This window comes from Bactrocera neohumeralis, chromosome 3, assembly GCF_024586455.1.
Source record: "Bactrocera neohumeralis isolate Rockhampton chromosome 3, APGP_CSIRO_Bneo_wtdbg2-racon-allhic-juicebox.fasta_v2, whole genome shotgun sequence".
NCBI classification, from domain to species: domain Eukaryota; kingdom Metazoa; phylum Arthropoda; class Insecta; order Diptera; family Tephritidae; genus Bactrocera; species Bactrocera neohumeralis.
In genome coordinates this window covers 75,821,971-75,840,159 of record NC_065920.1, presented here as the reverse complement: position 1 = coordinate 75,840,159, position 18,189 = coordinate 75,821,971, and the positions used below count along the sequence as shown (strand labels likewise).

At 37.6% G+C, this 18,189-nt stretch overlaps 1 protein-coding gene across 5 annotated transcripts in view; it reads left to right on the top strand.

Moving 5' to 3' along the window:
- The first annotated feature begins 2,887 nt into the window (after window positions 1–2,887).
- The window catches only part of LOC126751978 (uncharacterized), a 180,444-nt gene continuing 165,142 nt past the window's right edge, over window positions 2,888–18,189 (top strand). For all 5 annotated transcript variants that reach the window (XM_050462488.1, XM_050462490.1, XM_050462492.1 and 2 more), the window contains exon 1: window positions 2,888–4,747. The gene's annotated coding sequence lies outside the window, so the exon portion shown is untranslated. The remainder of the gene's footprint in view (window positions 4,748–18,189) is intronic.

Below are 18,189 nucleotides of genomic sequence, written 5' to 3'. Positions count from 1 at the left end.
TGAAGGAAGGCTGTAGTCTGGGAGTAGTAAAGACGTTCTACACTTAGGCTTCTGCTAATACTTAGTATTTGCAAATATTAGAATACTTATTAGGGCGATCCATATAAAAAATTTTTGTTTTTCAGTCTAAGATATTAAAGAAAGAGGTAATTGGAACATATTGCTCGGATGTCAATTACTTTAACTGTCACTAAATAGCATAAATGTTTTTATCTGATTTTTATGATTATATTAGAATCAAGTTTGAGTTTAAAATTTATTGAAAACTGAAAAATTTGAGTTTACAGCGATCATTTTGAGCTTCGTCGCCTCTGAGGATGTTCTTAAATTTTCGTGCTTACAAAGAGGAAGCTTAAGCCTCTACGCTTGGACTCGCCAAAATAGTACGAAAGTTTATATGTGTTGTCTTCGAGAATAGTTGTATCGATGTTAGGGTTGCGATATATAATAGCCAATCTTCATCTCTCTTAAAAGTCTTCCAAGACAGCACTCAATCATCTCCAGTTGATACTAAAGTCTGTGTGTGGTACTTTCAACTATAGGAGTACCGATGTCGGTCGAAATATTTCTTTTTTAACTTTTAAGAACCACCCTAATACACATAGAATTGTATATAGCTATAATTTACTGGCCGTTTTTTATTATTACTAAACAGTTATTTTTTTGTTTATTTAAGAACCACCTAATCATATAGAATTATATATTATAATTTTCAAATATTTTTTTTGTCATAATATTATTTTTTTTTTACATTTAAGAACCACCTAATACACATAGAAAGTATATAGCTACAATTTGCTATCTGCTGGCTTCTACTAAATATTTTTTTACCATGTCCAAAAAGTAAGTAAGTCTTCAGTTGGCGTAGTCTTCACGCTTGTAAGCTGCATTACACGCTCTAAGCGCGCTAAAAGCTTGTCCTACACATACTACTGTTTTACTTGCGATCTAGTAGTGGGCATTTTGTGGTTGTTAGAACTCCGTTTATATTTAATTTTCAACGCTTGTTTGGCATTAAGCGTCTACACACGACCAACTAGCTGCCGTTTAAGCTTCTCCGCAGTGTGACTGACTGTGAAGACAACACTGGCAATTTTTGTTGGCCACCACTGTGATGGTTGCAACATGTATGCTGTTGGCGCAAACTTATCCCCACCGCACAAATCCATTCCAACAAACCGGAGCGCCCCCAAAAAAGTTAAAACAACAAATATTGCCATGAATTTGTTGTTTAGAACTTTTGCCGTTGTTGTTGTTGTTGTAGCAGCAGCAGCTATACACTCAAATGTGGGCCATTAGGCAATTCTATTTGGCCTGTTGCATTCATTCACGGCGGTTCCCCAAGCAGCTGCTGGTAAACAGTGGCAAGTCGGTTTGAAGCTCATCCACAGCCTTCCGCTCAAGTATGTGTGTGTGTAAGTACATAGTGGAGCTTGGATGCGTGTTGCGTTTGTTGTTTTCTACGGGCGTCGTTTGTTTCGGTTTGATGGCGGTTTTTGTTCGAAGACGCCAAATTGTTGCTGTTTGACTGTTTCCCTCATATCTGGGGACTGGAAATACTTGTGCGAATTTTTCGATTTCAGGTTTGCTAATTTAAACCGTAAATAGTAGATGTATGGATAATCGGAAATGCTAATAACTGTAAATTGCTGATTGAGGATGGGGTAATTCAAGATATTAAAAGCTGCGAGAAAGTTATGAATAAGATTCAAAATAAATTGAAAATATCTATATTCTGGTTAGAGGTTGATTTAAATGTCGATTTCTCATGAGGTTTTATAGATAATATATCGTAAATGTATCAGGTTGTTCAATAAGTTTTGTCGTTTGATAAGAAAAACACAATTTTATGATTCAAAATTCACTTTATTATTCAGTATAATCTCCCTGAACATTAATACACTTGCTGAAACGATCCTCCCATCCCTGAAGTGAGAATCCCGAAGGTCTGCAAAATACGCTTCAATAGCCATTATGACCTCTTCATTTGATGAAAAACGCTTGCCGCGCATACATTTTTTGAGTTCTCGAAACAAATGAAAGTCGCTGGTGGCCAAATCTAATGAATACGGTGGATGCTCCAACAATTCGAATTTTAATTCATGGATTTTAGCCATTGTCAATATGCCCTTGTGACACGGTGCATTGTCCTAATGAAAAATAATTTTTTTCTACTTCAAATCGGGTCTTTTTTCACGAACTTTTTCCTTCAACTAGTGCAAAAGATTGCAGTAATATTCAGAATTAATTGTTTTACCACTTTGCAAGTAATCCACAAACATCCATAATAACTGATGCCATAACCTTCTTGGCCGATTTCCGGACACGAACACGTTTCGAAGCCGAACAGCCAGGCTCACACCACTCTTTAGCCTCTTGTTTTGATTCATGATCATGGTGATAGACCCAGATATCATTCATAGTGATGAATCGACGCACAAAATCCACTTTATCCTTTTTAAAACGCTCCAAATGTTGCTGAGAAAGTCGCATTGGAATATGTTTTTGTTCCATTCTTAGCGAATGCGGCACCGACAGCTTTCTAAAACCCCAAATTTCACTTCAAATATGACCTAATGAGATGTGTAGAACCTCCGCTAAATCTCTTTCAGTCAATCGACGATCTTCCAAAACCATATGCTGTATTTTGGCTATGATTTCTGGTGTTGACTCTCCCACGGAACCATTTATGTCTAGCCTGTGTGGTCTTCGTATGAGTCGTGTGCATTATAAAATATCCATAACATATTCTTCCAGTTTGCGCCACTGTACTCACGGGCCTTCCAGTCGCAACAAAACACAACATTACAACCCCAAAACGAACCTACAGCGAACTTGTTCGCAAGCAACAGTTGAAACGGCAGTTAAAGCCCGAACATGGAAACGAACACTCGTACAATTTGGTTGGCAGCACACATTTTGGCCAATTACCAGTGCTAGCTGCTGAATGCTTAGCAAGTTTAGTTTACAATACGAGCTCTTGGACTAATGGTCGTGGGTGATGCGTACCGGGCCACCTTCAATGAACGGTTAATAGCAGATGGTCAATTTGAAAACAAAAAACCTCAAAAAAAGTATAAAACGAGTAATGGAAAAAATAAATTAAAATAATTAGTATAATTACTAGCATTACATGATTAAAACGGGCATTGATTTAAACAAAATTTACAAAGAAAAGAAGAAATAAGTGCAAGTGGAAAATTAGTAGTGAAAAGCATTGAAAAAAAAATAAAAATAAAAACAAAAAAAGAACCAGCAACGAATTTTAGTGAAGTGCGCTAAGCGTTGACGCGCCCATTTGGGGGTGTGGTGCGGCGAAGTTAAGTGCATCGTAGTGCACTCAGTGAGCTATGCTGGCGTTTGGCGCCCACAAAATCCGCTTTAATTGTTGTTGTAACTGTTTTAACTAACAAACAAAACTAACAAAAATACTAATGTTTTTCTAAGCGTGTATGTGTGTCAATGTAAAGCTGTCTACACGCTCGGCTTAGACGACGACAGCGACGTGCCCGACAAGATTTAAGCGTTTGCAGTGGCTCAGCATCTGCGCTTTTTGTCTTCGGTTTGATTGCATTCGTCTATTCTTTGCTTACACACTTTGCTGTTGTTGGCCTTTCCGCAACTGGCTTTCAAGCGCAGGCCATTAGTGGCGACTGCAAAAATAGTGGCAGCAGCACAGCATTTGCAACCGCTGTGGCCGGGTGTGCCGTTTGTGTGTCGCTCCGTCTCTGCATCTCTGTTTATAGTGCGCGTCCAACTTACTGTAAATTGCAAAAAAACAACAAAAAATAGCATGCAATGCAAGAAAATCAACTAGAAAGATAACAAAGCTAAACAAAACAAAAAATTATTGCTGAAAGTGCAACGTGCATGTGTGTTTGTGCATTTGTGGCAACTAGATTTGTCAGCTGTATACAGAATATTAGGCTAAGTGGCACTAACTTAATTAAAAATTTGAAATTTGAAGATATAATATCCGTAACACTTAATATTGTAATAACTGTTATAATTTACTAAACAGAGCACAACAACAACAATAACAAAGTCATTAAATCCCAAACGTGAACTGAAGGTGTTAATTTTTTGACAAAAAAAACAAAAATTTTAAAAACTAAAAGAAATTAACAAAAATTAAAAAAAAAATTAAAATAATTATTATTTTTGGAAACATAAACAAAATATATGTATGTATGTATACATATGTATATTATATTATAACTACAGAATGAATTTTAGAACTCTACTAAAAGTGTTAAGTTTTTAACAAACAAAAACAAAAACAAAAAAAACACATTATAAAAAAATGAAAAAAATTAAAAAAAATATATAACAAATATTAATTTTGGAAAAGTGCAAAAAAGTAAAAAATAAAATAAAATATGAACACAGCAGAAACAAATACGATTTTACGTACGATAATATCATATTTCAGCCTTCAACAAAAATTTGAGTGTCAATTTCCTCCAAACAGATCAAAACAACAAAACTCCAAACAAGCGTGAACTTGCTGCATAAATATGTAAATAATATTTAAAGTAAGCCTGATAACCAAGTTCAACACTATTTGTATACTGTGCATAAATAAACAATAATCCTTGCTTTTGAAACTGCTCCCTGCAACATCTCATTCATTCCCCAAACGCCAAGTGGTTGATTTCTTCTGCTTGTTCCAAAAACTTCTAGAACCTGCGAATACATTTGGCAGCAGATAAATACATAGGTGCACATAGCTGTTTAATTCAGTGTGGTGAGTGCTAACAATAAGTAATTAATATGCAATAGATCTGTAAATAAATAGCAGTACTAAATCCCTTAAGCATGTTGCCATATACATTATTTTCTTCATAATTATCTTTTTAAACCAATCCAATAATGCCTAGGAATTGGTTTTTATAACATTATTATATTCTCGTGCAAACTTTACTCCTCATTTGTGAGACACACAAAGCGGTTTCCGAGATGTGGACTAACCATTATTAGGAAGAACATTTAGTTCAAATACTTTGCGAGGTATTTTAAATCTTTCATTATGATGGGAAATCAATAAGACTTGAAAACGGTTCAGTGAATGGATATATCAAGTCCACAGCCAGTAGTTTTTTCACTTCGAAAGTTCCTTATAGCAGTTTGAGAGATTTGTATGTATATATCGTCACCTAAAATGCAAAAAAGCTTATCATAAAAAAATCGAAAGATGCTCTCAGTTGAAATAACCAATATATAACCATTTTATATCCAAAACTAAAAATCTGTTTCTTTATGAATTTTTTTATTATGATGCTTTTTCTTCGCCTTTAAACTTTTAAAAAGTGATGTTACGTTATTTTGCATTTTTGGTGACGGAATGTACTTACATATATTTCTCTCTAGTCCCGCATAGAGCTTGTTGGCGAAATATATTATACGTACCACGATAATTCGCAGATATTCTCCAAGAAGTGTAGAAAACATGTTTTTATCCCATTCAAAGGACTTTAGAACTTTAGACTAAGAAGTTTTCACCTTTTGTCGAAAAATTTTTGAATTGATGACTACGGATAATAATGTCATTTATGCTACCTTTTCCTACGGATCTGCCATAAAAATATAAACATTTAACAAAATCGCGAGCCGCTTGCTCCAGGATAGATAGCTTGTCACTGCCGTGTGATTGTTACGACCTCCCTCGCAGAAGGAGTGTATTATATGGATTGTTTTAGCTTCGGGACTCATCTTCGACTTTACCGACTTGGGAGACTCTGCCAGTATCTAAGCTTGTCTAGTGTCAGTAATGCCATCAGTATCATTGTACTTACTTCGCCCTCTTATCCCTACAAGATAACAATTCGCTGAGAGCGCCTGTGAAACCTAAAAGCACGCGGTTAAAGTTCTCTTAAAATTGACCTTTGAACAGGTTTGTGAAACCAAAAATCTTGCTGTGAAAGTTCTCTCAAATAAGTGTTCAGTTCGTTTGAAAATTTTAAGAAAAGGCTCGTGGCGAAAGTTATCTCAAATAATATTGAAAGTTTTTAGAAAACCTGACATGTATACAGTGCTCTTAAATGATAAAACTGGTATATAGAAGAAATGATGACATGTTAACAGATTTTTGTCTAGAGCATTCAACAGTTCAACACTATACTCACATATTTGAGCCAAATGTGATATGACACTCGTCTGGCTATTGGACCAAACTAACGATATGACATAACCTCTCGAAAAAATTGCTTATGTCCGATACTCAGAAAAAAATTGGTCATACATATAGTGTTATGATTTGTACAGCCATCTTCTCTTGAACTCAAGTAAAGATGAACACAAACTTGTATCAACAGTAGTACTCTCGCGATATGTTAGAAGAATATCGGTTCACAAACCATTGCCCCTATAAATGTAGTGTTTGATGTTTTATCCACTAATATCCATACATATCTATTCCACCACACCAGCTTTGTAGGATCAAAAAAGAGCAGTATTCAGTGACAAGGATTTTTATTTTGAATTTAAAGCCGAAGCATTCTCAGCTTTGATATCGAACTGTGGAAATTTTTCGCAGAACCTTTCTCCCGAAAACTCGTAACTTCGACACAACAGATGTTGTCATCAACCATGCCTCTGTAGCATATAGTAGGAGGGTAATAATGAGTGACTTAAAGAGTTTTGTTTTTGTTCGTCGAGAGAGGACTTTACTTCTTAATTGCCTACTCAGTCCGAAGTAGCAGCTTCTGGCAAGAGTTATTCTGCGTTGGATTTCGAGGTTGACGTTGTTGTTGGTGTTAGTACTGGTTCCAAGACCGACATAGTAATTGTCTATGACTTCGAAGTTATAACCACCAACAGTGGCGTGGGAGTCGAGTCGCGTATTACTTACGTCTGCAAATTAGTGAAATGGGCATTCGATTAAAGCATCCCATGCTTCCATTATTCGTTTCAACTTTTGCCACAATAATTCAAGCTGATGAAAGAAAATTAATTATTATTTTTCATGATTGCCTGAGTATAATTCCTGCTCGGTTTAACTATACTTTTTTGCACTTTCATAGTTGCCGCATTAAAAAATAAAAAATCTAATTACTTATGCATACTTTCTTCTCAAGAAGTAAGAAGCTACTTAGTGGGCGCTCATTCAAGCGGACACATTTCAATTCCAAGTCTTACAAACTAATTACTTAACTCTGCCGTATTTCGCCAGCTCACAGCGGTGTATGTTCTTCTATGTATATGTATATATGTATGAGTGCGTTTGTGTGGGTGTTGAGCAGTGAACTTTCATTGTAATCTAGCCACTCATTGTTCCAAGTGTGTTTGTAAGAAATTCTTTGAGATTTTCGCGCTTACTAAAGCACCAGCTCGGCGTGGCGGCGTAATTTCCGACGAAAAATATTTGTCTTTCATAATTTTCTCGTCTTCGGCTGTGTAAGCATGGTGACTGAAATTGTCTTCATTTGGTGCAAGTTTTCAATGACATAGTTTGTTGGTGCTTGACTTTCATAGTAATTGAAATGTGTGTGTTGCACGTGTTTAATTTCTTAAAGGTAACAATAAGAGTTACATTTTTAAGTGTCAATGCTGGAACCAGTTGCTTAAAACATTTCGTCACCTAAAATGCAAAATAACGTAATATCACTTTACATAAGTTTACAGGCGGAGAAAAACGATATAATAGAAACCACTCATATTGAAACAAAATTTGAGGTTTAGTTATAAAACGGTTATATATTGGTTACATATATGGTTATATTTCGGATATATATTGGTTATATCTGACAGCGGAAGCTGAAAATTTTATGTTACATATAGTTAGAAATGTAACATGATGAAATGAATCATAAGCAATAAAAAACTCAATTTTTTTTATGATAAGTTGTTTTGCATTTTAGTTGAGATTTATATTATTTTTTGTATGCAAAAATCGATTTCCACTTTGTTTTCGAAAAATTATAATTATGTTTATATAACTTATATGCCGAACAACTTGAGATCTTACGACGTTTGTCCTTCAAGCAGTAGTGGCAGCCATCAAGGTAACAGTAGATGTACTTCCCGGAAACAGCTTGCTGGTTTTGTGCTTGCTGACAGTGAACTCAAAGTTAGAAACGTAAGAGGTCTACCATATTATACCACTCCCTAGAGGAAAACTTAGGTGTTTTAACTGGACACTGTCCAATTGGCATTCAAGTGGCTTAACATTTTTATTCTATTTTGTGTAGTTTTTAAAGTATGACCTGTAAATAAATTAATAGACAGACTAGGAAACTTGGAGAACTAGCTACTTAGGCTTTCATCCTATTAAGATTTTGAAAACACAACTTGTCAAAGTTGCATAAAGGAAGATGAGGTGGAAACTCCCTTTCTCCACTGTCCAGATTTCGCTTTCGCCAGACTAAAGTTGAAGAATCTCGATTATCATTCAACGAAACAGACGAATTGACTGTAATTGATATTAGCCGCCTCAATTTGTGGCAGGTTCAAAGGCATAGCCAATTCACAAATAATAATTTTTTCTAGGCTTTGTAAAGTCGGAGTGATAACTGAGACTTTATTTTTAAATTTCAACCGTAGAATTTAGACATGGCTTCGAATAGGCACCTCGTAACAGCGCTGCCGATAGCATTTGTGAAATCTACAAAAGGTAAAGGGCGTCGATCTGTTTGTCAAGCGTCCTTTTCGAAATTCTACGTCTAAATAACGTGAACCGAAGTACGTTTCCTTATACTTTTTGATAGAAGGTATACAGAAACATGTAAGATACGACCCGAGGCGAGAAAGTATTGGAGAGAAATGCTTTTCGTAAGTTCTTTGGAGCCGTTTGCTTGAACGATGAATACCATAGAGGATGGAAACACGAACTGTATGAGCTCTACGGTGACATTGAAGATGATGCTCCAGCGCCACGAGATGCATGGATGGGCAACGGAAACAAGGGCGCCCATGCATCCAATGGAAGAGCAAGTTTATAACGATCTGCATGCATTTGGGATGCACAACTGACGTGATCTCGCAAAGAGTAAAGACAACTTGCGAAGTTTTGTGTTCTCGATCCCAGACTGGCCTACGGTTGTCGTACCAAAGAAAAAGAAGAGAAGTGGCAAGATCAAGTTGAATAGAAGAGCTCCAAGCTATGAATGCAAAAATGAAAGATTTTCTGGAGTTGAAGAGAAATGTCAAAAGAGCGGGAAAAATATGGCGTCATTTGCTGTCTCCATCGGCCTCCTTTTGTAGCTCCCTATTGAAAAACCCTTTATATAGCTAACCTAGAGCGCGCAACTTTTCAAAGTTGTGTCTCCAAAACTATTACTCGGATCAACGTGAGAATTTGGGAAAATATTCTAGATATGATGTAGATCTAAATAAGATAATTTTGTTAAAGCACTTCGGATCCAGACAACACCTTTAAGGGTTTGATATGGTAAATTCTGAGTTTGTAAACATTATATATTGAGGAATAGCAAAATAGTGCTTAAACTCGAGTTCATGGATCAACGAAATCTTAGAAAAAGTGATTTTAAAACGAGAAAATACTTTAATTGCATTTTTTTGAAATTTCCATTTAAATTGTTGTTACTAAATTTCGATAAAATAATTAAAAATATTACATAAAAAATTATGCATTAACATTGGTGCAACGATGTTGCAATTCCCAAACCATTTCTAACCAAAATGTTTGCCAACTTGAAGAAACTTCAAGGCATGCAATTTAAATTAAACAAGGTTGCTGCAAAAAATAGGTCACATGACATGCATAAATAAGGTAATGCATGTTAATGCTAAAACATAGATCGGTAATTATGTTACATGCTCGCAGCGCTAGCAACTGCAAATCGTTTGTATGTGCGCACGCACTCGCTTTGTGTGCCAAGTGTGTGCGCCCAGTCACGCATTGCATTGCAAACTGCAATAACAGCACCAACAACGAAACAACAGCTAACACATTCAAGTTTGTTGTTGTTATTGCACATTGTTGCTTTTGCCATCTATGGGCAGTCAACAGAATTGCATCACCAGCCAACGGCCATCAGGCAGGCGAACGAGTTGGCCGCCGGGCGAATAGCGAGCAAAACAAACACGCAAACAAGCTGCGGAGCAGCAGCAGAGGCCGCAGCAGCAGCGGCAGCGGCGTTAACCAGAGAGTGAGCGTGCGCTTGCAGACGGCGTGTTGTTGCTGGCGAACAAAAGCATATTGCGCACTAATGGCAACAGCAACAATAAAACTGACAGCAACAACAACACCACCTAATGCCAACTACCAACAGTTTGCTGCTGCTGCTTGTTTACTTTTTGACCATTGCAATTTCTGCTCACAACACGTTCGCTGGCGGTCAATCCAAAATTTGAGACAAACGGCGTGTCGGCCACCAAAAGCACACTCACACACACATACGCACACACAAACCGGAGTATGCTTGCACTTACAGTATTACATATCAATGACATGCTGCAATGTGGCTGGGCTGCCGCTCGGCATCAGCTGTTTTTCTGCACGTTATTTATTTAGCTAAGTGATACTTGATTTTATATGAGATTTTCTTGTAATTTGATTGCTTCTCCGCTTTATTTCGTTCATATTTCACATCGGCTGCAAGTGTTGTTTTGCGGGTGGTGCCTCCACTGACTGGCTAATCTGTTCGGAATCTGCTCTCAAATGCGAATGCACGTTCATAGTCCGGCAGCCATTTCGTATTATGGACGCACAGACTGTTTTAGGTGCATAGACATATATATGTACATGCAGACATACATACAAACATACATACATACATAAATAAATATGTACATACATATACATATGTATGTGTATGGAAAAATGTTTAGTTATCTGTAGAAACGTGTTGCACGATTGCGTTTTTATTGGCATCCATATCAGCAGCTGTTCAGCTGGCAGGCGCCAATTTTTATACCCTAGCAACATGTTGCTACAGAGTACAACAGTTATGTTCACCTAACGGTTGGACGTACCACCTAAAACTAAGCGAGATAGATATGTATATATATATATATAAATGATCACGATGATGAGACGAGTTGAAATCCCGGTAACTGTCTGTCTGCCCGCCCGTCCATCCATCCGTCTGTTCGTGAAAGCTGTAACTTGAATACAAATTGAGATATCTTGATGAAACTTGGTATCCGAGTACCTTGGCTAAAAAAGTGCGTGGACGTAATCCGACCACTGCCACGCCCACAAAACGCTATTAACCGAAAACGTATTAAGTGCCATAACTAAGAACTAAATTAAGATATAAAACTTGAATTTGGCACAGGGGATCGCAGTAACGAGGGGCTCCTGTGACCAAACATTTTGAAAAAGGGGGCGTGGCCTCGCCTATACGTTTAATGTACATATGTATCTCTTAAGCCACTTAAGGTGCGGAAGAAAAAGGCCCCACTCCCACCTGCTCTCCTTCACTAGATACTGGTACTCTTGGCAAGTCCACAAGTTAATATTGTTGGAAAATTTCCGGCTAAAAATTCCGCTCCTCAGGCAGGTCGTGTTTTAAAGGCTGATCCATTTTGAGGTTCCCTACTTTTTTTTATCATTCGAAGGAACGGTCTTTGGTAAATATGTTTTGATGAAAAAGTGGGCGTGGCAACGCACTTTAATAAACGTTTCTATTAAACCGCTTAGGATACAACAATCAAATTCGCCAGAAGTAAATACAGTCTGAATATAACCCTGATCACTCCCCATATAATGTTACTGTTAAAAATTACTAAAAGCGCGATAAATGAATAACTAAATGCGCCAGAGATATTAAATTTTACTCCGAGGTGGTATAAGAGGCCTTTGATGGAGCCGGGGTCAAAATTGGACACTGGGCGTGGCGCCGCCCACTTTAAATGAAATCACATTTCTCGAGATCCGCTAGACTGATTTCAATAACATTTGGTACATGACACTTTCCTGCCATTTTTATGTAACAGTGTGAAAATGGGCGAAATCGGACCCCAACCACGCCTACTTCCCATATAACACAATTTCAAATTCCATTTGAGACTTTCACTTTCCAGTATATAAATCAAGAATGAATTAAAAACTATATCAGTATTAAACTTTGCACGAAATGTGCATTAGAGATGTGCCACCTAATAACTAAAAAAAATTAGATAAATCGAACCAAAACTGTTCAAGCGCCTAGGAACTGAATATTTGGACCCAGTGCTAATAGTTGACTTTTTATCGAGAATTCTTTCCATATCGTAGAGTCCGCTCAATACATCCCTTAGCCCCCATATACCTAATACAAAGCCTTCCAAATTCCCGTGTGACTTCATATGGAATATATCGGCCAATATCTTAGTTGTCTTAATAAAATTGGGAGTATTTTTCTTCTAACGATGCACAATTGAGCTTCGAATGAATAAAATCGGGTGAAAACTCGCTCTAGACCCCACATGGCTAAAAGGCCTTATGTGCTGGAAGTTACTAACCCGGCTTTAATGCTTGCAAGTGGCAAAAGTATAAAATGTTTGTTTATACCCGAACTAAGCGCTTCCTTACTTGTTCCATTTGCTTTGTGGCCACCGCCATTGCTGGACACCTACTTGACGCATGTGTATGTATGGTTGTGCTTGCAGTGAAATGTTTGCTCTTTTGCTTTTCATCGCTTGGATGCGCGCCCAGATTACACTTTCCGATAAACGAAAAGAATTTACTAGTGCAAATTCATGTCGGCCGACCAATTTATGCTTGCACTTCGATGCAATCGCCGATATGGTGGTCTAATCGGTAAAAAATTGGCGGTAAAAAATAAATGGCTGATTGCAAAGTTATGCCTTTTTAGTTGCACATAGATAAAGTGGTGTAGGAAAAACGCAATAGATAAAATGTTTAAGTGTTTTCACAACTTTGCCTGCAATATTATGAGGTGGAGTGCATACTATGGATGGCTGTATGCAAGCGGTCTATGATATAGGCTCTCTATTTGTAGTAAGAAATAGCGAAAATACTTCAAAGAACACTTTTATAAACTCCTAATACTATACGTATAAAGTGTTCCTATTACAAAGTCAAGTAAAAATAAATCCATTATTTTCCAAATCGTTGGCTTGAGATCACCGTAACTTGCGTTGTGTAAGTGTGATCAGGCTCCGCTATATGACATTAGAAAGATAACATTTCATTCGAAAAAAGCTTCTCATACAGTTTTTTGATTGCTTGTCTCAGTATTGTTTGAGCACCAGTCAAAGACGGACACCAGTAAAAAGAAAATATTTGGTAGTTTTTCTTCAATAAAGGCAAAAACACAAGCAAAACGGCTTCAAATGTGAATATCTGTACGGTCCTGAAACTGTAAGTGTCATTCAAGCACTATTTTGGTGTCGTTCCGGTAATTTGGATGTCACCACGTTCTAAAAGAGCAATTGGCGCCAATATCAATAAACGAATGTAAATCGACAAGTCCAATCATCACATAAGCCTTTCCCAGAAGAGTCGGGTCCAAGTAACCGGAACGGACTCGAATTTTTATCTAGTCAAGGACTGTCGACTCGGCACCATTCCTCTAAATTATTTCACAAACTGCAGTAACCATCATGTTAGCACTGTTTCGCTTGACCAGAAGCTATACTTTTACACAAGAGACCGTTTGGAACAATTTGAATCACATGATACGAAACACAAGCTCGAAGTATGGGTGGCAGAGAAGTAAAAGGAAAAATAATGCGGATCACTGCAGGATCCTTCATATACCTTCAATTTAATACAAAAAAGTAAAGGATTTCTTTTTGCTCGACCTAGGTATATTATACGCTCTATTTAGTGCCTTTTCTACCTTCTTTTCTGTAGCTCTCTCTCTTCTCTCTCTCTAAAGCGGCCATTGATTACTAATTAAGCCCATCCGTATTAAGCATTAAGCTGTTATTTATTTACAACTTTCGGTGTCTGCGATATTGACACCTTCTCCAATACCAACTGCCAACATGGACTTGATATTTACACTTTCCCACCAACGAAATGAGTGCCAACAAAGTTTTCTTCTGCATGCCAATTTCACTTTAATTTCGTCTTTGATTACAAAAGTAAAGCTGCGCCAAAAGTCAAACGAAAGTTAAGCTAAGACGGAAAAGTAAATTAGAAAGGTAAAGAAAACTTTCGTCAGCGCTAATTTCTTAAAAGTTTTCTGATCTGTAATAAGAATGATTTACTGTACACATGCGTATACTATATATTGTAACTTAGCGGTACATTTTAAGTGGGAATTATTTCAACGCTTTTTAGACTCATTTTACCAGTATAATTAGCAGTTGGCTAATTGATTTAGATTTAGAGAAGGAGCAATCTTCTATAAGATTGTGGAGCTGCTGGCGTTATTTCTGCTTTCTGCAGACTGTATAAAGAAGCGAAGCTAACGGGTCTGGTAGTGAAAGAGGGCAAGACGAAATGTCCTGTCACTATTGACAGTCATAACTTCGAACCTTCCGCTGATCTAAACTTTTGCAATGAACATCTCACGAAGCGATGCAGTAAAACCTCTTACGTCAAAAAAAAAGATTGAGCCGGTCTCGATACTAACAAGACATATCCATTCATTGGCGAGTTTCGTTTTGCGATTTCGAAACACTAGGCTTATGCTTTCAAGTAACTTATCAGCATCAATTTAATATCGATAATTTTTTTTGAGGTTAGTAGAATTGGAAAGTTTTTAGGATTGGAAAATTGATAAAGAAACTTATGGAATCACTGCCTTAGGCAAATATTTAGATTGGGTTAGGTCAGATTAGTCTGGTAGGCTAATAAGCCATGCATAGACCAGTTTTGGTCCTTTCCGATACCATCTTTAGTTTCATTACGAAGTCCATGAGGAATAGTCATCTTTTAGTATGCCTGTACTTGACGTGAATTTCAACAGACTCTGTGGCCTCACTAGCGATACTTCTTCCAGTGTCTCCTACCTGGCCTCCAAATGCCTGACACGTTATCTTACTAATGTGGAATAAGTGCATTGTTTGCCTGGTGCTTTTCTCGGCAATTCTTATAGTCTTCTCGAACTGCAAACGTGTGATACCATCAGACTGTGATCAGTGAGTATTCTAATCATGTTCCTACTGTTTCTTCTATCGAGTGTCTGTAGGAATTTTGTTTATTTCTGATCTAACGTTTTACTCATGACTTTTGCAGTTTTTCTCCTAGGTAGCTTGTTTCTTGGCGTTTAGATTTTCCTTACCATGTTCCTGTCCAGATCGTCGTATAAGACAATGAAGTGGTTTACCAAGAATGATCACGTTTGCAGTTGACAGCAGTACAACACTTTTGGTAATCTCGTCTATTATCTCATTGTCCTAGATGCCTTTGTGACCCGACTTCCAGTAGAAATGAATTTGCTTATTTTTGGCGACACTCTGCATCCATTGCTGCTCTGCTTTCGAAGACAGTTCTGGCCGATAGGCGAAACGTGGTCAAAGCCTTGAATGCTACTTGATTGTTCACGTAGATGTTAACTCTGGAGTTGCCAGCTGATGGCTGGCAAGTTCCGCGAGTTTCCCAATAACAAAGACCTCTGCTTCACCTACCCTGCAGTGGTCGCAGTTTAAAAGGCGAAACTCTGGACAATAGATCCCCGCACAAACTCCAAATGGGCAAATATTTTGCAAAGCAAAAAAGGTCAAAAAGTTGTCTAAGTAGTTAAAGAGGATTTTAAGAAATCAGAAGAACACCAAAGCTCAAGCGCGCTTGCCACTTATTCTCAACAGCATTTAAAATCCCTGATTTTACCTACAACAAGTTTTGTATAGTTTTCTGCAACAAATTGAATCCTACAAAGAATTGCTTCTGCAATCTTACCTTTTTTCGACACTTACCAACTCAGTTAATTGACTGACAGTTGAAAGTGGCGGACTTGCAAAGGCTTTAAGGTGCACACACACTCGTCAGCACACTTCATGCTTAATTTGCTTAATTCAGTACAGCTTCACTAATTAGTTTTGTACACGTCCATCGCCCAAATGTCTAAACATCACACTCCGCTTGAAATGTGTCCAAACTAATTCGAGACTGACAAGCCGTTCGTTCGGCAGCAGAAAAAGCAAAGCCAATTCTCGTCGTGTGACATTGTTGCGCAACAAAACTGGACATGTCGGCGGCGACCATACTGACGCTTCTCGTTATTGTCAGCACTGGCTTGTTCTGCATATTTCACTCTGCCGTCATATTGTCTCGTCTCTCACTTGACACGCACACACACACACACACATGCGTTGCATTTGTTTGTTATGCTGTTCGGCTGACAATCGCTGCGTGACACTCGCCACCACAAGACACATCGCCTGATTTGTGCAGCCACTGGAGGATTGCAACAATGTTTCGCCAACATTTGCGCTGGCAACATCACCTCAACAGCACAAATAAAAGAAAAGGCGCGCTGTAAACAAATAAATGCTTGGAAAAAGACTCAGACTCAATGACAAATAATGCAATGCAAATGGACCGACAATTATTCGTGCTGAATGATTGCATTGCCGCCGGTGCGTAGTAAGAAATAATTGCAACAACAAATAGTGCACTCGTTGCAGCGTTGCACAGCATTGTCCGCGTTTCGCCTTTGGCAACAATTTATTTATTTTTCTTTCTATTTGTAACTTTTTCATTACTTTTCTTTCTATTTTATACTTATTTGTATTTTTAATTGTTTTCTCCTTGTTTACTGCTTCGTCTGTCGATGTTGCTGTCGTTTTCATTGCTGTTGCCGACAGTGTTTTTTAAGCTGTCACCGCTTCGCTGGAACTTTGTGTCGGTGAATAAACGCCTCGTCGCCGACTTTTTACGATGTTTGCTTTTGCTTCACAGTTGTGTTGTTGCTATATTATTCTTAATTGCTTTTCGCATTTGGCGTTTCGCTTTTTGCCCATTCCATTTTTCTTTTCTTCGCTTATAATTCACTCAATCACTATTAAATTTCGTTACATATAAAGTACGTTTCGGCGAACATAGAAAAAAGTAAGCTTTTTCTCGAGAGCTAATTGATGTTTCTTACATATTGAATAGTCGAAAAAGTGTTTTCGTGTTTGAACCATATATACTATACTATTTTGGTCTAACACTTTTTGCCACTTTTCCGCTAGAGGCATGGTTCCATCAGTATAAAACTTTTATGGTTTCTCGGCGAAAACTGCGGCAAGTAATTTTCATAGGCTTCTCTTGAAACAACTTTACTCCACAAAAGGGAGTTCTGCATTGACCGAAACAAATGATAGTCCGATGGTGCAAGGTCAGGGCTATATGGTGGATGCAAAGTTCTCCAAGTTTTTGCCGAGTCATCAAAGATGTGTGTGGTCTAGCGTTGTCCTGATGGAAGACGAAGCCCTTTCTGTTGATCAGTTCTGGCCCTTTTTCTCAATTGCTTGCTTCAATCTTATCAGTTGTTGATAGTAAAATGTAGAATCAATTGTTCGACTAGGCTGGAGCAGCTCATAGTGGATGACTCCTTTCCAATCCCACCAAACACTCAGCATAAACTTTCGAGGTGTCAATCCTGGCTTTGCGACCATTTGTTGAGCTTCATTACGCTTGGACCATGATCTTTTTCGCACATTATTGTCGTATTTGATCCATTTTTCGTCTCCTGTTACCATTGGCTTCAGAAATGGGTCGATTTCATTTTGTTTCAGCAAAGAATCGCTGATGTTAATTCGGTCCATTAAATTTTTCACAGACACATACAGCCTTTTTGAAAAGAGTGAGGTGCATCTTTCACATCCAAATTTCCAGAACGGAAGCGAGCAAACCATTGTTGTGGTACACGAACTGATACAGCATCGTCTCCGTAAGCTCCACGAATTTCATTGGTGGTTTGCGTGGCATTCTTCCCTTTATAGAAAAATATAATGAATAAAAGCATTATCATGTGGCTGTGTGCCACTCATATAGTTGTGTTCGTGATGAAGTGACCCCTTAAAACAATTATGAAACAATGATTTTAAACCAATCTCAAGCATTATGAAAAGATCCCAAAATGCTAACTAATTAGTGTCAAAATTATCCGGTTAGGTATCGAAACATCAACTTTTTAAAGAAAATGTAAAAAGAATAATAAATAAAACATGCAAGCATTTACAAAGTTCAAGCGTTTAAAGAGAAATGCAACTATTAAATATAATAAATGAAATGCTAGATTTTATAAATCAAACAACTGGCTGGGAAAGCTTCACAAGCGCATATTTGCGAAATATTGCATGTCACCCACTGCTATCAGCTGAAAATAAAAAAGACAGCGT